The 21,329-nt window shown below is 44.3% G+C and overlaps 1 protein-coding gene and 1 long non-coding RNA gene across 3 annotated transcripts in view; one reads left to right on the top strand and one right to left on the bottom strand.

The window, feature by feature from the left end:
* DCHS2 (dachsous cadherin-related 2) overlaps positions 1–21,329 on the bottom strand; it is a 328,465-nt gene that overhangs the window by 117,027 nt on the left and 190,109 nt on the right. The gene's annotated exons all lie outside the window — the stretch shown is intronic.
* Positions 15,247–17,833, top strand: LOC142502179 (uncharacterized). The gene is made up of 3 exons (XR_012803657.1): positions 15,247–15,599; positions 16,918–16,973; positions 17,492–17,833. It is a non-coding gene; the product is annotated as an uncharacterized LOC142502179 (long non-coding RNA).

Raw genomic sequence — 21,329 nt, 5'->3', positions numbered from 1 at the left:
TACCACATACTGTATCTATTACTTATCCTTCAACCGATGTCTTACACATTCAGCCACCTTAGAACCCAAACCCAAGGATTGCAACTTGTTTATCAGTCGTGTATGTTGGACAGTGTCACAGACCTTACTAAAATCAAGCTAATCTACTGCTCCACCCTGATATTTTACTTTAGTCACTCAGCCATGTTGGGCATGTTCTGTCCCCTTTTTCAATACATGCCTCCTGGGATCTTGTTAGTTTCTCCACTTTAGATATTAAACCATTGTTTCTCTCATCAGTATTTCCATTAATATCTCCACTGACGGCAGGATCCTTGGCCCCCTCACTAACTGTTTGAAAGATGTCCCTTGCAAGGAATCCAGGATGTCCCTGCTTTTGGCTAGACCTGCAAAAACACGTAACTATCCACGTCTAGCAGATTGAATCTTTCCTGTTTCCCCTGTACACCTCCTTCTGCTTGTGTTATATCCATCTTCTGTTGCTCTATATTTTTCCTGCTGTAAAGTTCCATCCATTCATCACAAGTACCTTTTGCAGGTTTATGAGGGGTTAGTTGGATTTATCCTGACTCATTTCACTGTCTCCATAAATTAGATTAAATACTTGAACTGCTCACTGATTATTCCGGCTCCCACCTAAAATGGATGCAGGACATCTCTTTTATTTAGGTCACTATAGCTTCAGGTAGAAGAACAATGTCCAATAAATCCTAATACCTCCACTTGACACCACTTTCTCAACTATGCATTAACGTCTCTGATGTGAAGAGTCCTGCCTTCCCTGTCTCTACATACTGGCAAGACCTAACTCCCTAAATTCCTCCTGCACTACTCTAATTTCATTGCTAGCCAGGTCATTAGTCCCTAGGTGAAGAATGGTATAAACCTTCTCTCCTGTCTTGCTGTAATAACAATGCCCAGAATACGCCTCCTATCCCTATGAACTGTAGCTCCCGTAGGCACGTCCTCCCAAATGTATACCTCTTACAATGGATTCTCCGAAGAGTAGTTGCCTCCTTTCCTGTGATCCCACTTTCCTGACGTGCGCTTCCTATTATTAAAAAAAAAAAACACCACCTCCTTCTCCTCCTCCACTGCAGTAGGTGCTTCTGTAGTGCAGTTCTATCCTGCTAGTGCAGCATAGAAGGCGTGCAATGGCTCAGATTGCAGAATGTGCCTGCAATCTACAAGCCACACCTCTCAGAGCCCACAGTAGTACAAACTGCTTTCCTCCTCGGAGTTACAGATAGGCAAATTTGTCCAAAAAAGTTTGGTTTGCCTACCTTTAAAAAACCATGCACGAGCCTGAGATAACAGGATAAGGCGAAAAACCAGAACGAGGAGATGAACTACGGGGGACCTCCCCTCCCCCCCCTTTGTTTGTCTACCCCCCCCTCATTCCCTGCCCCTCCCACACTTCCCCCTCCCCTCTACACTTACCCTCAACTTCCAAAAAAGGGAAAAACTATGTTGGCCAGTATTCACTCAGTGTTATCAAAGTTAAAAAAAAGTAATATGTTGTTGTCCATAATGTAGACAATTGAGAGAAATGCTGCACACCTCAAAGTAGAAAAAATAATGATACAGTTACCGGTGCTCCAGTGTTTGCACGAAAGCCTGCAATCAGTCCTGGATAGATGAACAAAGGAACATAGGGCACAACGGATTTAGCATATCCAAACTCATTTATTGAGCCAACACAATGTTTCGACCATGGTGGTCTTTATCAAGTGACAATGGCATAAACACAAACCCCCACAATGCAACCTGTTCAATTTGCGGTGATGGTATCCATGTGCTGAATCAGTCCCTTTAGCCAATGTCCAGTCTGTATCCTTGGGTAGGTGATCCCCAACAGCTGTTAGTGTTCCTCTGTTCATCGTGGTGTTCAGATCCTCCCCACTTCCATCTTGTTGACGTCATCAATCCGGGTCTTCAGCAGTTGGAACGCATCCGGGTCCTGCACTGCTCCAGCACGTTGTCTCAACTCGTGCGTTTCAAGTCCGCGCATGCGCGGTGGCTGTCCGATCTATCCTCTTCATCCCTTGTCCTTTTAGAACGCAAAAAGCGCAGACTACATGTCAGTCATTGCGCATGCGTGAGTCATTCTAGCAGGTAGAATGACTCACGCATGCGCAATGACTGACATGTAGTCTGCGCTTTATGCGTTCTAAAAGGACAAGGGATGAAGTGGATCGATCAGACAGCCACCGCGCATGTGCGGACTTGAAACGCACGAGTTGAGACAACGTGCTGGAGCAGTGCAGGACCCGGATGCGTTCCAACTGCTGAAGACCCGGATTGATGACGTCAACACGATGGATGCCGGACAACACGGAAGTGGGGAGGATCTGAACACCACGATGAACAGAGGAACACTAACAGCTGTTGGGGATCACCTACCCAAGGATACAGACTGGACATTGGCTAAAGGGACTGATTCAGCACATGGATACCATCACCGCAAATTGAACAGGTTGCAATGTGGGGGTTTGGGGCACTATTTATACATTGTTAGAAGGGATTGTGTTTATGCCATTGTCACTTGATAAAGACCACCATGGTCGAAACGTTGTGTTGGCTCAATAAATGAGTTTGGATATGCTAAATACGTTGTGCCCTATGTTCCTTTGTTCAGTTGTCCATAATGTAACCATGCCTGTAAATGACAATGCCAATAAAAAAGATTGATACAAAAAAAAAAAAACATGCACGAGCATGCAATTTGTGGCTTTCGACCCTCTCTCTACCGCCCTTGGAACCCATATTTCAGGCTCAGAGCGAACTTTATAAAGTTTGTTGAAGTGACTTCTAGTGGTGAAAGGCAGAATCGTATGCTGTCACGCAATTTTTTAATAACAAAATGTTCGAGCGTACGTTCGCTGGTTTGCAAAACAACTTTTATCCTTTCGCCCATGTTTACTGGTAGGCCTCTTAAGAAGCAGTGGCTTCTCAGGTTGTGCCCGCGTGGCACAGTAGGATACAAAAAAACTAGCTATTAGAATGACAAGGAGCAATATTTACATTGGCTTCATAGCTCCATATGGGTAATTATGTGTGAATTGTGTTGACTGTTAACCCTTTTGCCGATAAAGAGTTCTGCAACACATTGCCTTCTTTGGTAAATACAGTATTAATTTGAATAACCGAAACAAGACTCATGCAACCTAATAAGAGAGTAAAATGAAACAAGCTGAAAGAGGGCTTTATAGTATGTGTTATACAGAATCCGTTATTCTGTAATGGTCTCATACTACTTACTGTATATTCTATTTTCTCCACACATTATTTGATATATATATAGTAAATTGTCTTGCTACTGGTCCAAAACAACAGCATATGTATCTGTAACCACTCTTATTTCTAGCCCCCAGACTGATACCTGTTACAGAGGTGGGGGCCTAAGTCCTTTATTTCTTCATGCTATGCCACATGTGGCTTGAGGTCAGGCAACGGGATATAACTACAAGGGCATTTGTGATATAACCGATTTTATATAACAAATATAGATACTTGGGAACCTTGTGACCTTTAACCAAGGATCACTACATTCATATTACAGCACATCAACATAACATTCCCCATAAACGCTGTGCGCTGTCAGTGTCTTTGAGGATACAGCCACCCAATTCTGTGCATACAATGTCTTGTATGTAATGTACTGTATAACCCATTTCACTCAATGTAAAAATGTATTTGTAACCATGTATTTGTCATTATAACTCTATGCCCAGGACATACTTGAAAACAAGATAACTCTCAATGTATTACTTCCTGGTAAATCATTTTATAAATAAATTAATGAATTAATTATAAGTCACATGTCCATAGCCCACTAGAGAGGAATCTGACAGGGGCCAGTGTGAGTGTGTTGCTTGCATCACTCAAGGGGTTAGGTGTCAAAAAAAGGTTTTCTTTCATTTTCTTAACAGATTTAAGCACTGTTTTTGTATAACTGTTGCACCAGCCTTGTAGACAGAATAGTGATAAATATCAATACATATCCTCTACATGTATTTATAACCAGCTAAGAGCAAGTAATAACATGTTGCTTAAGGGCAGGCTTTATGGAAGTACATAGAATGCATTTATTATTTCAAGTTAAAAATATATTAATATATAATTATGTGTCGAGATTGATGTGTTTAGTGCAGTTAATGCTTCCCTGTAAGTACTTTGTTTTTTTGTTCAATCATAGCTTTGGGAACAATGCTGCTAGACTGAATGCTGCTTCTGATGCTGCCCTTTCAAAGTTCATGCACATCTCAAAAAAATTATCATGGCAGACGATCGTAACTCTGGAAATAGTATTCCACTCACAACTGCAGTAATCTGGCCGATAGCAGACATTCAGAATCACCCGGGAGGCACAGCATTCAGCTCATAGCACTACTACTATAAATAATGGAATCAGGTGCATAAATCAGAGATGAATGCTATTAATTTTAGGAGAACAGTGTGAGCTATCATGTAGTGGATTGGTTTTAGAGAGGGACAAATGAACTTCTCTCATTGTTTGAGCCACAAAATCCCCTACTGCTTTAACTCTTGGTTTTGATTTTGATGTGTGTTAACCCTATCCAGGCTGTTGCAGAACAATATGTATATAATAGCTTAGTTGTGCATATGAACACAGCCTGCAACCCTGTATTTCCCCATTAGAGCTTAGCTTACAGTGCTTCCACTGCACCCAAAGAGTCTGGGTGATGACATGTAAATGATCACTCACAGTGTGGATCCCTATAAGTTTACAGATGCAGCGGACGTTATTTGAACCTTTCTCGAAATGGATTTCGAGATTTGCCCGAGATTCTCCCAAAATTTGCTGCCGCAGACTAATGGCCCATTGGATTAACACAGCAGGGGTCCCTGCTATGTTAATCCTACCGGGTCTGTCTGTCTGTAATAGACGCGCAGTAAGAGATAGGCTGAATCAGTCACTCTCGGGGGTTTTGTTTTATTTAATTTGAAACTTTACAGTAATGTAGCAGGGGGTGTTCGGAGCAGAATCGCATTGATTTCAGGTCCAGGGACCCCCTACTTCCCGAGTTACAGGCCCCGTTATGGGGTGCCGGTATCCCTGCCATGTAAAAATCCTGTGGGTCACGTGACCGAGGGATTTTCACATTGAATGAGATACCAGCACCCCATACGGGGTCAGTTTCTGGGGAAGTAGGGTGGCCCCGAGGCTGAAATCAACTTTGTTCAGCTCAGGAGACCCCCTGCTCACGCACACTATAAATAAAAATAAAATGTAAGCAGCTTCATTACCTTACCGCTAAGGCAATTAAGGGGTTAAGGCAGGCTACCAGGTTTATTGGTGGCAGAGGGGGTGAGTGAAGGGGGTAATAGCCCCAGGATGGTTGGTTAGGACTCTCGGTGTGCATTGGGTGGGGTTAACCCCCTTCATTACCTTAGCGGTAGTAACCACTATGATAATGAAAGGGTTAAACTCTCCCACTACACACCTGACCACCCACCCTGTGGCAACTACCCCCTTCACTCAATCCCTCTACCCACAATAAACATTAAAATACCTATTTTTATTTTCTGTAATTGCAGTGTGGTTTTATTTAATGGATGTTTTTATTTTCTGCAGATACCACTATGCCATGCAATGGGGTATCTCATGCCCACTGGCAGAGTGTCACCTTGCCAGTCAATTTCTTTTATTGTGCTGGTGCTGTTGATGCCCACGCAGGACAAGGACAGCCATGAGGATGAGGACATCCTTCATCGTGGCAGGGGAAAGTGCCATTTTAATTTACTTTATGCTGCTGATTTACTGTATATTTTATTTTAAATGGGCAAATGCACTATTATCCATATCTGGATAATAGTATTTTTTTCCATAACTGTACTGTATGTGTTAGGGGGTTATTGGGAGTACAAGGGGGTGGGTTGTGTATTGATACAGTAGGTAGTAGGTATTTTAATGTTTACTGTGGGTAGAGGGATTGAGTGAAGAGGGTAGTTGCCACAGGGTGGGTGGTCAGACCTTGGTGTGTAGTGGGAGGGGTTAATCTTTTCATTACCATAGCATTACTACTGCTAAGGTAATGAAGGGGTTAACCACACACAATGCCCACCTAAGAGGCCTAACCAACCATCATGGGGCTATTACCCCCTTCACTCACCCCCTCTGCCTCCAATAAACCTGGTAGCCTGCCTTAACCCCTTCATTGCCTTAGCGGTTAGCCGCTAAGGAAATGAAGCTGCTTACATTTCATTTTTATTTATAGTGTGCGTGAGCAGGGGTCTCCTGTGCTGAACAAAGTTGATTTCAGCCTCGGAAACCCCCAACTTCCTGAGATACAGGCCCCGGTATGGGGTGCCGGTATGCCTTTGCTTTGTTTAGATCTCACGTGGATTTTAACATGGCGGGGATACCGGAACCCCATACTCGGGATACCTGTGACTCGGGATGTAGGGGGGGCTCCAAGGCTGAAATCAACTTTGTTCAGCTCAGGAGACCCCCTGCTCATGCACACTATGAATAAAAATAACATGTAAGCAACTTGATTACCTTAGAAGCTACCCTCTAAGGCAGGGGTGGGAAACCTTTTTTCTGCCAAGGGCCATTTGGATATTTATAACATCGTTTGCGGGCCATACAGACACAGACAGGCACACAGGCAGGCACACAGCAGGCATGCAGGCACATAGATCCCCCCCCCTTTCCCAACCTCTGGTAGTTGCTGCTGCTGCTGCTGCTGCTGGGGGGATCATGTAGGGCGGGGGGAACTGCTGGGGAAGTGCTCGGACTGCTGCGGGGGGAAGTACGGTGGCTGCTGGGGCTAGTACAGTGGCTGCTGGGGATCGTGTATGGCTGCCGGCGTCTCACACCACCTCCTTCCGATCGGGCACGCGGCGGCCATTTAAATTTTTTTTTTGCGTGATCCCGGTTATAGCAGTTGCCTTAGCAGGGCCAGACCAAATGATTTCGGGGGCCTTATACGGCCCTCGGCCTGACGTTCCCCACCCCTGCTCTAAGGTAATGATTTTTATTGGGGTGGGGGGGGGGGGAGTGGTGTTTGATACTAGTGTGCGGGTGCAGGGGGTCTCCTGAGCTGAACGAAATTGATTTCAGCCTCGGGGGCACCTCTACTTCCCGAGATACAGGCCCCATTACGGGGTGCCGGTATCTCTTTCAATGTGAAAATCCCTCGGTCACATGACCCACAGGATTTTTACATGGCGGGGATACCGGCATCCCATAGGGGGCCTGTATCTCGTGAAGAATGGGGGTCCCTGGACCTAAAATCAATGCAGTTCAGCTCCGGAGACCCCTTGCTACATTACTCCAATGTTTAAAATTAAATAAAACCCCCACGATCGCCTGTTAGAGGCGCGCAGTTAGAGTGACTGATTCAGCCTATCTCTTACTGCGCGTCTCTTACAGACAGGTAGGATTAACACAGCAGGGACCCCACTCCACCTGTATGCCTGCCGTATTACACACCGCTATTTCAGCACCGCAATTCAGCACAACCTGGCTTACCAACCATTCTAACAAAAGCATCTGGCTCTTAGGCCCTACCCTCTCTCTAGCAGTGCACCAATTGTATCTAGTGCCTGCCTGGTCACATGATAACACACATAACTCTGCATCTTGGGTAGTCTTCTACAGCCTTAACATTGATTTAAAGAACCCCCAAACCGAATCTTCAGCGATTGATTACAGGAGAACGGATCGATCGGCATCTTAGCTAATCACTTGTCAGTGTGCAGATTGTATTGATGCAAATATTGAATGGGGGGAAAAATTGAAACAGCAGCTTGAACTGCAGCTTTAAAGCGGCAATAGAAGATGCAATGTACCATACAATAAATAGATATGCATTAAAAAAATGGCCATGATCTGTTTCCTGCATGTCCTTGCATGTCCTGATCTGTGTGACTGAATTACTGTTTAATTTCAATTGCTATTTGTATCACGCATGGAGTTAGAACCAGAATATTTTAAGCCTTACAGTGATTGGCTGGCGAAGCCGGCAAATCAGTTAATACAACATCTGGTTGGCCAAGAGACCAACCAGAAAAGGAAAGGCTCAAACTAAAATAAACATAGGCCAGAAACTAATGCAACTGTAAAATAAGAAAACCAGTGAAGTAAAGGAGGAGGTGGAGCATCAAATATAAGGAGTTGGAACAAGGAAGGGGTGAAACAAGGTGTAGTATATTGAAGTACAGTAACTTGTTAGCACTTAATACTTCATAGTTGCAACAATGAGCAGGATTGAGAATGCCACTCAATGCACATCTTGCCACATGTACTGTATGAGCACTTGGAGCAGCTGTTCCAGGAAGCATAAGGCTAGGGTAAGTATGAGCAAGTGGAGGGACATTGACAATCTTGAAAGGAGTTTAGTACTCACGCAGCAGGCCCTGGCTGGGCCTAGTGGAGCAGAGGGTGGAACTGTGAATGAGAACCAGGAAGACTGTTTCCTATAGCGGCCAGGGGAATAGATCCTCCAGCACAGAGGGGACTCAGGTTTTTCAGAGACCAAGAAAGATTGTGGTTGTAGGGGATGCCATTATTAGGACGGTAGATAGGGTAATCTGTTGCCATGACCGCATGAACCGAACAGTTTGGCACATTGCAGAGCAGGTAGACAGATTGTTGGAGGGGTTGGGACTGACCCGGTGGTCTTGGTACACGTTGGCACAAATGTCAAAGTTAGAGAAAGATGGAGGGTCCTAAAAAATTATTTCAGAGATTTAGGATGCAAGCTTAAGGCAAGGACTTCCAAGGTAGGATTTTCTGAAATACTACCAGTGCCATGCGCTAGATGAGGAAGACAATCGGAGAATAGGGAGGTTAATGCATGGATAAGAAAGTGGTGTATGAAGGAGGGGTTGGGATTTTTAGAGCACTAGGAAGAATCAATTGCAATAATAGTGACACAGGAGGAAGCCACAACATCTGCATTAACAAACAATTGGTTTACTGAGGAAGAAGTTCAAAGTCGGCTTGAGAAAATGAACGTAAATAAGGCACCTGGCCCCAGTGGCATACATCATAGAGTTCTAAAGGAGTAAAGTTCAGTAATAGCCAAACCATTACATTTAATATTCAATGACTCAATTTCCACATGCTCAGTACCAGATTGGCGTAAACAGATGTGGTGCCTTATATTTGATAAGGGAGCTAGATCACAACTGGGGAATTACAGATCTGTAAGCCCATCAATAGTGAGGAAGCTACATTTAAGGTTTAGTATGCGATAATATTCAGGAATACCTAATGGAAAACAAAATTATTAGTAATAGTCAGCATGGATTCATGAAGGATAGGGTAGAATGAAGAGTATTGCAGGCACACGTCTCATCAATAATCAACTTGAAGGTAAACTGCCGGTGCTCATGGAAATGGGAGAATCCTGTAGTATCCCAGCAAGTCATGAAGAAAGAAGCAGATATCCAGGCACACAGGCTCAATCAAAAGGTGATTTAGAAGTGCAGTGTGCATGCGCACAATCCCGGCAATAAGCCGACGTTTGCTGTGCATGCGTGGGGCTTCGTCTGCGCCGTGATGTTACGGGGATCTTGACCTTCGCACCATTGGACAGCTGTAGTGAGGCGAGATGGGTGAGTACCTAAGTATTTATAGTGCACTTTTTTTATTGTTATTTAGCCCTCATCTTGACAAAGACTGCGTGGCAGTCGAAACATTGGATGTTTTCATGCAAAATAAATCACCTTTTGATGGAGCCTGTGTGCCTGAATATCTGCTTCTTCCTTCATGAAGGATAGGTCATGCCAAATTAACCTTATTAGTTTCTTTGAGGAGGTAAGTGGGAATTTAGACCAGGGTAATGCAGTTGATGTGGTCTATTTAGATTTTGCAAAGGCTTTTTGATACAGTTCCACACAAGAAGTTAGTCTATTAAATAAAGAAAATTGATTCTGTAAAAATATTTGCACCTGGATTGAAAACTGGTTGTAGGATAGAGAGTTGTCTTAAATGGAAATTTTTCCGGTTGGGCTAAAGTTGAGAGTGGAGTACCTCAATAATCGGTTCTAGGACGCCTGCTTTTAACTTGTTTATTAATGATCTTGAGGTTGGCATAGAGAGCACCGTTTCCATCTTTGCTGATGACGCTAAATTGTCTAAGCTAGTAGAATCCGACCAGGGTGTAATTTCTCTCCAGAATGACTTGGATAGACTGGAAACTTGGGCAGGCAAATGGCAGATGCGGTTTAACATAGATAAATGTATGATTAAACATTTAGGAAACAAGAATAAACAGGCAACTTACAAATTATATGAGGATAAATTAGGAGAATCTTTGATGGAGAAGGATTTAGGAGTGCTTGTACTGTAGACAGCAGGCTTAGCAATAGTGCCCAAATTCATTCAGTAGCTGCTAATGCAAACAAGATCTTATCTTGCATTAAACGGGGAATGGATGGAAGGGACCTAAACATAATTATGCCCCTCTATAAGGCATTAGTAAGACCACACCTTGAATATAGAGTATAGTTTTGGGCAACGCTCCATAGAAAAGACATAATGGAACTAGAAAAAGTACAGAGAAGAGCTACCAAATTCATAAAGGGAATAGATAATCTAATTTTTAAGGAAGGCTAGCTAAATTAGATTTGTTTACATTAGAAAAGAGGTGTGTAAGAGGGGATATAATAACTATATACAAATATATTTGGGGACAATACTATAAGATTTCAAAAGATCTATCTATCCCAAGGGCAGTAAAAACAACACAAGGTCATACTTTAAGGTTGGAGGAAATTAGATTTCATTAGCAAACAAAGGAAAGGGTTCTTTATAGTAACTGCAGTTAAAATGAGGAATTCCTTACCCATGGAGACTTTGATTGCAGATACAAGAAATATCTTCAAAAAATGTTTGGACATCTTTTAGAAAGGAAAGGTATACAGGGATATACCAAATAAGTAAACACAGGAAGGATGTTGATCCAGGGAGTAATCTGATTGCCAATATTTGGAATCTGTAAGGAATTAACTTTTTCCCTTATGAGATATCATTACAAGACATTTCACTGGAGTTTTTGTTTGCCTTCTTCTGGATCAATATTTTGTAAGTTCAAATATAAGAAAAAATATCTGTTGTCTAAATTTAGCATAGGTTGAACTTGATGTATGTATGTCTTTTGTCAACCTCATCTAATCCTGTATGTAACTATTTAACTATGTTAATGTGGACATGTCACTACATTGGACGAGGAGAGTATAAGAAGACAGGGTATAAGGAGGGAGGATAGGAAGGTAGTCTATTTTTTGTAAAGCACCAAGTGACGTACAGTATATACATATCCAAACACTGCGTTATAAAACACGTAGAGAGATACCTGTGAACAGAACTCCCCTGAGATACCTGGGATATATGCTGTTTTGAATATGCAAAGTATGTTCAAATGATCCAAATTAGCATACAGTTTACCCCAGGTATCTCATGTGTGTTCTGTTGTGTTCACAGGTATCTATCCATGTGTGTTTTGGGAGGTAAAAGAGTCACTTGCACCCTGGTAAAATAGATACCGGTCACCCCACTGTCCCTCTTACCTCCATCATCCCTCTAGCGTCCGTCCCCCCTGTCATCCATCTCTCTCTCTTCTCTCTCTCTCTCCATGCAAGTATCGTTTGATATTGGACAGTTAAGATTAGAACATATTAGCAAAAATGTTGCGCAACAATAGCAAAACTAAAAATAGGCAGGTTTCAGGTATTAAAAAGGTAGAATATATCCAGTTCAGACTCATTGAAAAATATATATAATAAAGAGAGACTTGTAATATTGACATTTGACAAAAAAACATGTCAGTATACCGTATGTATATTTTGCATATCACATTTTGCTAAAGAAAGACTGTGTAGTTTTAGCTACTATACTGTTTACAGGTAGCTGTTCAGACGGAGCGCTCAGGTAATTTCATTACTTAAGCTCCAAATAAGCTTAAAATTTTAATTTTAATTTTGAGAGAAATTTTGAGAGAAAAACATACAACATTTTTATTAAGAAAAAGTTAATAGTTCAGTTGAATACAATGACATTAGTCATGTTAGTGAACAGACATTTTTAAATTCCTGCAAAGTGATGTGCTTGCAGGCCACATTTGTTACAATGAAGGTGTTTCTAGAATGACATTGGCATGCATAATGTGTTCTTTCTTAGCCACTGCAGCTCATCATCTGAGTCACAGCACTAGACTATGATGGCAGAGGAACAAATGCTAATTGGTGCACGCTGCAAACTTTGCTAATGCATATAATCATATATTGTTCTCAGTAAATAAAATAAAGAGAGTTTGTGTGTTAATAATACAGACCCGCCAACATGTGGCAAATGAGTATAGGAGCCGTACACTTTTCAATGCAGTACCAATGCAGTGGTGATAAATTCCCTATAACCCACTAATGATTTATCAAACCAGTCATTCATCTTTAAGCTGCTGTGATGAGCTGAAGGTTCCAAGTTTAACCAATACGAGAGAGACAGTGGAGCACTCATAGGATTTCATGTGCAGAAATACAGTAAGTATAGGGTGACCAGACGTCCAGGTTTAGCCGGGACCGTTCCATTTCTAGTTGTTTGTTCCAGTGGCCTGAAATTGTATTAAATGTCCCGTATTTTTAAATTACTGCTCGCGGGCGGCACTGGGCACGCATTGGCGATCGGCAATCAATGGCCGGTGATACGTGATCGGCAATTGCTGTCCGAGCATGTGTGATTGGCAATCGCCTGCAGGGCCACCGACAGGGGGGAAGAGCCAGAACAAGTGTCCCAGCTCCGGTGGCTTTGGGGGGGGGGGGGGGTCCGGCAGCCGGACAATGCAGTTGGGACCAAACTATACAGCAATGCAGCAAGATAAAAAGGGACTTTAAAACAGCAGCAGCAACACTGCAGTGCAAGGGTAAATAGGAAAGAGAAAAAGGGGCTAGGGCCCCTGATGGGATGTTTCCAGGGATCCTTGGGTAACCACTACAATTAAAAGAAGGACTTTCTCCCTGAGGCTGCACCATGGAGAGTAGGAACCTTACAGTTCGTTCCTGTGAAAGGATTATCTGAAATATGACCCTAGGCACCCATTCCTCAACTAGCACAAGGTACTGTGTGTACTGTGCTGAGGGAGAGGTACACCACGATCAGTGTACTGGTAGTATGACCAGATGTGTTCCACTCATCATAGAGGTGAACCCCCGATGGGATGATGCCGGAGAGTGCTGTTACTCTACATCTCAACCACCAAGAGTAGTTGAAAGCTGGGGCCAGGGAACTTGCTGTAAATGCTGAAGAACCATGGGTACCCGTGTGCAAAATGGCACAACTGTTCTGTACCGTGGGGGAGTCGTATCGGATGTAGGTGCTTGTCAGTAGCGTGACCCCCTATTTTCTTTTTCTCATCAAGATGTTCAATATTGGGGTCTCCCAGTAGGAAAGTTATCCTGGGAGAGTGGTTACCCCAATTGAAAATCTGCTGTAAAGGCCAAGCTGTGCAGTGTATGTGAAGAATGGGCACCTGGCAGACTCTGTACCTTTCAAAAGGGTCCTGAAGGAGATCTAAAATGGCTGCCACTACGTGGTGGCCGTGTGCTGTTTCTAAAATGGCGCTCCCGCCAAAGAAAGGGAACCGCATGGGCTGCAGTGTGCTTTTGCAAAACTTTGCAAACACAAGTTGGCACTGCCCAGCAAAGTGACTGGCTCATCCTGAGTCAGCTCAGCCTTCCAAACCGCACCCGCCCTACTCCTAATTCCACCCAGGGGAGGAGCAAAGAGTGACTGTCCTATAAGAGACTATGTTCCTGCTGGGAGGAGTCTGCAATGGTGTCTCCAGTGTTTCATTCACATTGGAGCTGAGCAACAGTGAGTGTCTGCTGAGGCAAACGCGCCTACATCTAGAGCCCCACACCAACTGGGGTGGCCCTGCCTAACTACACTACCACGGATGCTGTGGACCCGTGGGCCCTTATGGATCTGTCTAGAGATGCCAGTGGTCTGGTGTCACTTAACGCTACCTCCACGGACCCTTCTGTGGGCCTGTGTGCCCCACATCTACCATTCCAGCCTGCTGTGATGGTGCCGACAGTCCCACGACTGAGATTCATGTCTGCGGAGGGTGAGTGGACTGCCCCAGGGGTGTCGGTGTGAGTCCGCTGGTGACCGCAGACTGAGGTAGCTCCATATGTCTGGTCATCCGTGTGATAGACTCGCCCTGGCATCGCGTCCTGGCGGAGGTGTCACCACCCGTGGCTGTTCCAGATGACTCCAACTGGACGGAAACTCTGGAGAAGAGCCCACATCTTACCTGCCGTCCAGAGCATAGTTCTAGCTCAACTGCATCCATCCCCGAGGCTGCAGAGGTTCCGGAACATCCGTGACCTCAGATGACATCGCCGCTGTTCCAGACCTGCCTGCGGAGGAATCCAGGGACATCGCCTACCTGATCACTGGTGAGGTTCCCGCTCCATCCGTCTTACAGGGTCCGGTAGCGGCATACTCGGATGAGGCGCCGGGTGCGGCCCTGTCCAGTGCGCTACTCGGTGATGAACTTCCGGTCTCACCGGAAGTGACGTTATCATTGGCGCCGAGCTTGAGCTGCTCCAGTGGTCTTGCGAGACCCGCTCATCCATGTGACGTCACTAAGATGGCGTCCGAGGAACCAGGTGCTTTTACTGAGCCGCCGGTGGCAACTACGGGACTCTGGTCGCCTAATGTTCCTCAATTTGTGGCTCGGGCCATGGCTGGGGTCATCATGTTCCAGAAGCCACCCTGCCGTTACTTCCACAAGGTCGTGGTAAGCCAGTTTTATATGAACAGGCCATGGACTTGGTTAGGTTCCCTCCACCGGCCCAGCCTATGCCACACCTGTGCATGACACTGCCTATGTCTCGGTCACTGTCACTGACCCCAAGTACTATAAGTAGCCCTTCCCTTGCTCTGTATGTTAAAAGAGCCAGAAAATGCTGTTGCTGTCACCAGTGGGTGACTGATTATATATGGTTATGTGCAGTGTTCGACAATTCATTATAACTACACGCCCGTGACGAGAGCATTTAGGCCGCGGGCGAGTAGTTCTGCGACTCTAGGAATTCCCCATGTAATTTTCCCTGCTCGCACTATGTGAGCCCATTTTATTTGGCTACTTCTTGCAAGTACTGCAATGGCCGTGCGGCGTCAGACGCCGCGCTGCCATGCCAACATGACGCTCGTGACGTCATGACGTCACGCAGCGTCAAGGAGCTGAGGCGCAAGAGCCGAGCCACCATTGGAGCCTGGCGCCAGCACGTACCATCTGCCGCCCCCGCGTGCCCCATCTCCCGCCCGTCTGACCGCATTTTCCATCTCCCGCCCGCATCTCCCACCCGACTGGCCGCATCTCCCGCCCTACCCCCAGCACCGCCCGCATGACCCCCAGCACCGCCCGCATGACCTCCAGCACCGCCCGCATGACCTCCAGCACCGCCCGCATCTCCCGCCCGACCTTACACCCGGCTTCCCGGCGTCACGCATCTCCCGCCCGACCTCACACCCGGCGTCACGCACCTCCCACCCGACCTACCGCACCGGCTGCACGACCAACAGCACCTCCCGCCTGGCTGGACGAACTGCTGCACAGGTGGGACCTCCTTTCAATGAATACCGTGTCTCTGTGTGTGTGTGTCTCTGTGTCTGTGTCTCTGTGTGTGTGTGTGTGTGTGTGTGTCTGTGTGTGTGTGTCTGTGTGTGTGTGTCTGTGTGTGTGTGTGTCTGTGTGTGTGAGTGAGTGTCTGTGTGTGTGTGTGTGTGTGTGTGTGTGTGTGTGTGTGTGTGTGTGTGTGTGTGTGTGTGTGTGTGTGTGTGTGTGTGTGTGTGTGTGTGTGTGTGTGTGTGTGTGTGTGTGTGCATGTGTGTGAGAGAGTGTGTGTGAGTGTGAGTGTGTCTCTGTGTGTGTGTGAGTGTGTCTCTCTGTGTGTGAGTGTGTGTGAGTGTGTCTGTGTGTGTGAGTGTGTCTGTGTGTGTGTGAGTGTGTCTGTGTGTGTGAGTGTGTCTCTGTGTGTGTGTGAGTGTGTCTCTGTGTGTGTGAGTGTGTGTGTGAGTGTGTGTCTGTGTGAGTGAGTGTGTGTCTGTGTGAGTGTCTGTGTGTGTGAGTGAGTGTCTGTGTGTGTGTGTGTGTGAGTGTGTCTCTGTGTGTGTGAGTGTGTCTCTCTGTGTGTGTGAGTGTGTCTCTGTGTGTGTGAGTGTGTCTCTGTGTGTGTCTCTGTGTGTGTGTGAGTGTGTCTCTGTGTGTGTGTGTGTGTGTGTGTGTGTCTCTGTGTGTGTGTGAGTGTGTCTCTCTGTGTGTGTGAGTGTGTCTCTGTGTGTGTCTCTGTGTGTGTGTGAGTGTGTCTCTGTGTGTGTGTGAGTGTGTCTCTGTGTGTGTGTGTGTGAGTGTCTCTCTGTGTGTGAGTGTGTCTCTGTGTGTGGGATACCAGAAGTGTCGCCCAATCACCCCGCCCTCTGCCTCTCGCCCTCTGCCTCTCACCTCTCTCTCGCCCTCTCTCTCGCCCTCTCTCTCTCCCCCACACTCTCCCTCTCTCTCCCCCACACTCTCCCTCTCTCTCCCCCACACTCTCCCTCTCTCTCTCCCCCACACTCTCCCTCTCCCCCCACACTCTCCCTCTCTCTCTCTCTCTCTCTCCCCCACATTCTCTCTCTCCACCACACTCTCTCTCTCTCTCCCCCACACTCTCTCTCTCTCCCCCACACTCTCTCTCTCACCCCCACACTCTCTCTCTCACCCCCACACTCTCTCTCCCCCACACTCTCTCTCTCACCGCACACTCTCTCTCTCACCCCCACTCTCTCTCTCTCTCTCTCTGTCACCCACACTCTCTCACACTCTGGATCTCTTATTTACCCTATATATCTTAACTGCCCTATACTACACCGAAATAACCTATACTGCTTTCTTCCAGATCTGACTCAAGCTTCACACGGGAGACATCGGAACCCCCCCTAACCCAGAAGACAGGTAGGGAACACATCCCCTCCAATGTATAACATTGCGGGAATGAGGGTACCTGGACATTGAGGGACTGCGGATTAGGTAAGATCACAGGCGGGATTGCTGCTTTAGATATTGTGAAGCGAGGACATCCAGACACTGGTTAAGGGGTTCAGGAAACTAGTCATTCACATCTGGCTTTTATTTCTAGATCGACATTTACACACACACACACACACACACACGTAACAAGGACTAATTGTAGTATAATGTAATACAATAAATACATTTATGTCAAAAACGAATGTTCTGACCAGGAATTTATTAAATGTATTTTATTTATATATTTTATTTTAAAGCGGGGTTGGGGGCGGGACTAGGGGCGGAGTTGGGGGCGGAGTTGGGGTGGGGTTGGGGCGGGGTTGGGGGCGGGACTAGGTGGCGAGTAGATTTTTTGGTTGGGCGAGTAGATTTTTGGGTGATTTGTCGAACACTGGTTATGTGTACCCTCTTATGTGTAACCTGCTTTTTTTTTAATTTTGCAGGTTCTTGACTGACGGTTGGTGCAACTAATTTGGCCCCAAGCGAGGGCATTGGGAATTTCACCCTGTGGAGAGTGTAACAGATTATGTCTCTTTATAGCTATCTTTCCTCCTGTTATACAATATTGAAATAGTCCAGCACTCCCTAAATGGAAAAATAGAAATCACTAGTATGCAACCAATAAGTACATTTTAATGAAAACACAAATTAATCAAAAAACATGCAACGTCACAAATATATCTCATGTGTGTTCTGTTTTGTTCACAGGTATCTATCTATGTGTGTCTTGGGAGGTAAATGGGTCACTTGCACCCTGGTAAAATAGATACCGGTCACCCCACTGTCCCTCGTCCCTCCATCATCCCTCCAGCATTATATATATATATATATATTTTATATATATATATATATATATATATATATATATATATATATATATATATATATATAAAAAAAAGAAAGAGAGGCTGTTAATAGAGTCATACTGCATATTACAAAAAAAACATGTCAGTATACAGTATGTATATTTTGCATATCTTACATTTTGCTAAAGAAAGACTGTGCAGTTTTAGCTACTATACTGTTTACAGGTAGCTGTTCAGACGGAGCGCTCAGGTAATTTCATAAATTAAGCTCCAAATAAGCTTAAAATTTTAATTTTGAGAGAAAAACATACAACATTTTTATTAAGAAAAAGTTAATAGTTCAGCTGAATACAATGACATTAGTCATGTTAGTGAACAGACATTTTTAAATTCCTGCAAAGTGATTTGCTTGCAGGCCACATTTGTTACAATAAAGGTGTTTCTAGGATGACATTGGTATGCATAATGTGTTCTTTCTTAGCCACTGCAGCTCATCATCTGAGTCACAGCACTAGACTATGATGGCAGAGGAACAAATGCTAATTGGTGCACGCTGCAAACTTTGCTAATGCATATAATCATATATTGTTCTCAGTAAATAAAATAAAGAGAGTTTGTGTGTTAATAATACAGACCCGCCAACATGTGGCAAATGAGTATAGGAGCTGCACCTTTTTCAGTGTAGTACCAATGCAGTGGTGATAAATTCACTATAACCCACTAATGATTTATCAAACCAGTCATTCATCTTTAAGCTGCTGTGATGAACTGAAGGTTCCAAGTTTAACCAATACGAGAGAGACAGTGGAGCACTCATAGGATTTCATGTGCAGAAATACAGTAAGTATAGGGTGACCAGACATCCAGGTTTAGCCGGGACCATTCCATTTCTAGTTGTTCCAGTGGCCTGAAATTGTATTAAATATCCCGTCTTTTTAAATTGCTGCTCAAATCCATGCCCAGTGGCAACAAAAGTAAGCAAAAATGTTAAAACAGATTAAATAGATCCAAGCTCAATGGCCTTCTTCCAATGTGATGGCATACTGGGTGAAGGTTGATGGATCCTCAACATGACCCAAAACAATGGATACTCCGTTGATTGAAGAGCAGTCTACAGTGACATTTTTCTTCTTCCCTTTAAAATTACCCCGTGGAGGGTGATTAGACCTACCTGGGGGGAGAGGGGGAGGTGGCAGTAGGGGTTAACAACTTCATGACCATAGCATTTAGTAAAGCAATACTCTACTAGGCACTATGGTAATGAAGGGAGGTAAGTAATATATGCTAATATTGTAAATGTATCATTTTTTTAAATTAGGCTTTAGTTTATCATTGATTGCCAATGTGGCTATCTAGGACCCCAATTGAAAAGGCCAAGGTAGCCACAGTGACAATCAATGGTTTTAAAGATAAAATGTAATTTAAATGCATTTTGAATGTTCCGACTATTGTTTTTATGCATGTGTATTGTTTTTAGTAAATGTCCAAAACCACTATTGGCCACACTTGGCTAATAGGGATATTGGGCATCAATCTAGAGGGGGGGTAAGTTTGTTTCAGGTGGTAGCAGTAGGAGTTCTGGGTGAAGGGATTAGTTGCCCCAGGGAGGGTGGTTAGGCCTCCTGGGGGGAGGGGGTTGGGAGTGTGGCAGGGGGAGGGTTAACCCCTTGGTCACCTTAGTGATTACAGTAAAGCATTACATGGCAAGCCTTGAATACATGATAAAATATTTGCATTATTTCTACTATTAACCCCGTTCTAATAAATATTGGAATTCATAGGATTTACTATTTTGACAAAAAAATGCAGTATTATGACTATTTTTACCGGGACCGATATTTGTAACAGATCCAATAAAAAGTGCTTAACGTTGATATATTGCGAAATAAATTCATTTTGGGGGCAATAATACTGCATTCTTAGGTTACCGCAGCTTGATGTATCCGGGCCTAGATGTTAACATAAAAAGATATGGTCATTCATTATAAAAAGTCTCTGTTAAAGAAGTATCATGACACACAGAAAATTACCAGTTTTGTTGTAGATTTTTTGTGTTACTGCCCAAATTAACCTCTGCCAGCTTTATCACAAATTATTCTACATCACTAAACCACAGATTAGCAGTAAGTAGAAAGAGGCAAATTTCAAATTACAGCGGTTCAGAAATAGCTTAATGAAGAATGCTGTTAAATTATATATACAGAAATACCAAACCTATTTATTTAATATAAATTACATTAAAGTTAGTAAGGAACTATATAATAATATGGGATTCCATCTTGAGAGTTATTTGTACACCATAATAGGTGGTACGTGGTGTGAGACACACTGTCAAGTAAAAAAAGTTCTTCCCATGTACAAACTATAGCGGTAAAGCAACTAGAAAAACGTTTGTTAGAAAATGATGTCATGCCCTGATACACCTCATGCCCTTTTCCCCTCCCCCTGCCAATTGGCAGGCGCACTGGATGGGTAATTGTGGCAGGAGGAGAAACAGGAGGTCACATGTTTGCCAGCTGCAGAAACCCGATGCCACTATTTTTTTCATAAAGAGAGATGTGTATGGCTGCCAAGAAGAACAACAATGCACTTGTAATTTAAAAGAGGGACTATCAGGTAGGGACAATAATAGGGAATATTATTGTGTGGCAGGAAGAGACAGTTAAGGAATAATAATTAGGAGACAGAGTAGGAAGAAGATAGATAGACAGAAAAGAGTTAACAGGGGAGTGATTACCTAAACAAAAAGGAAGAGAAAAAAGTAGAATTAAGTGGAGGTAAGTGGTATTAAGCTTAGGGTGCAGTAGAGTAAAACTAGGAAACCGAGGGACAGGCAGCATAGAACATACAATAAGGTCCTGCAGAGAAACAAGGGGTAAGTTAATATTTGGTGAACCTGGGCCACATTTACTGAACCAAGACAAGGACATGTGTTTAAATAAGTTTGAAGCAGGGGGTTTCTGGAGCGGATTGCATTAATTTCATCCAGGGACCGCCTGCTTCCCGAGATACTTACCTCGGACGTGGGTGCCAGTAACAGCTAAAGTTGGGCTAGTTGGGCCTAATATAATGGCAGCCTAAATGTCCCCCGTCCTGTGGGCCAAAACGACGTTATGACATCATACTTTGTGGCTCCTTTTGGCCCATGTGACGCGGGACATTTACACAGAGCAGAGATACCAGCAGCAACCACAGAGGTATGTATCTCAGGAAGCAGGGGGTTCCCGGAGCTGAAATTAACACAGTTGAGCTCCGGAGACCCCCTGCTTCCAACCTATAGTATGTAAAAAAAACACATGTAATGTGCTTTAACCAGAACCAGTACTCCACCGAAGGAGCAGAACCCCCCTGAAACTTTCAGGTTGTAAATGATGTGCACTACACGTCCCACGAATGCATGCCAACTACTGTAAATGCTGCATCCAGTCATCAGAATAAACAGGAATTTATTCTGTAAATTGTAAAAAGCGCAGAT

This window comes from Ascaphus truei, chromosome 1, assembly GCF_040206685.1.
Source record: "Ascaphus truei isolate aAscTru1 chromosome 1, aAscTru1.hap1, whole genome shotgun sequence".
Classification (NCBI taxonomy): Eukaryota; Metazoa; Chordata; class Amphibia; order Anura; family Ascaphidae; genus Ascaphus; species Ascaphus truei.
Note: the sequence above shows the minus strand (reverse complement) of the source record. Positions and strands in the feature narration are given on the sequence as shown.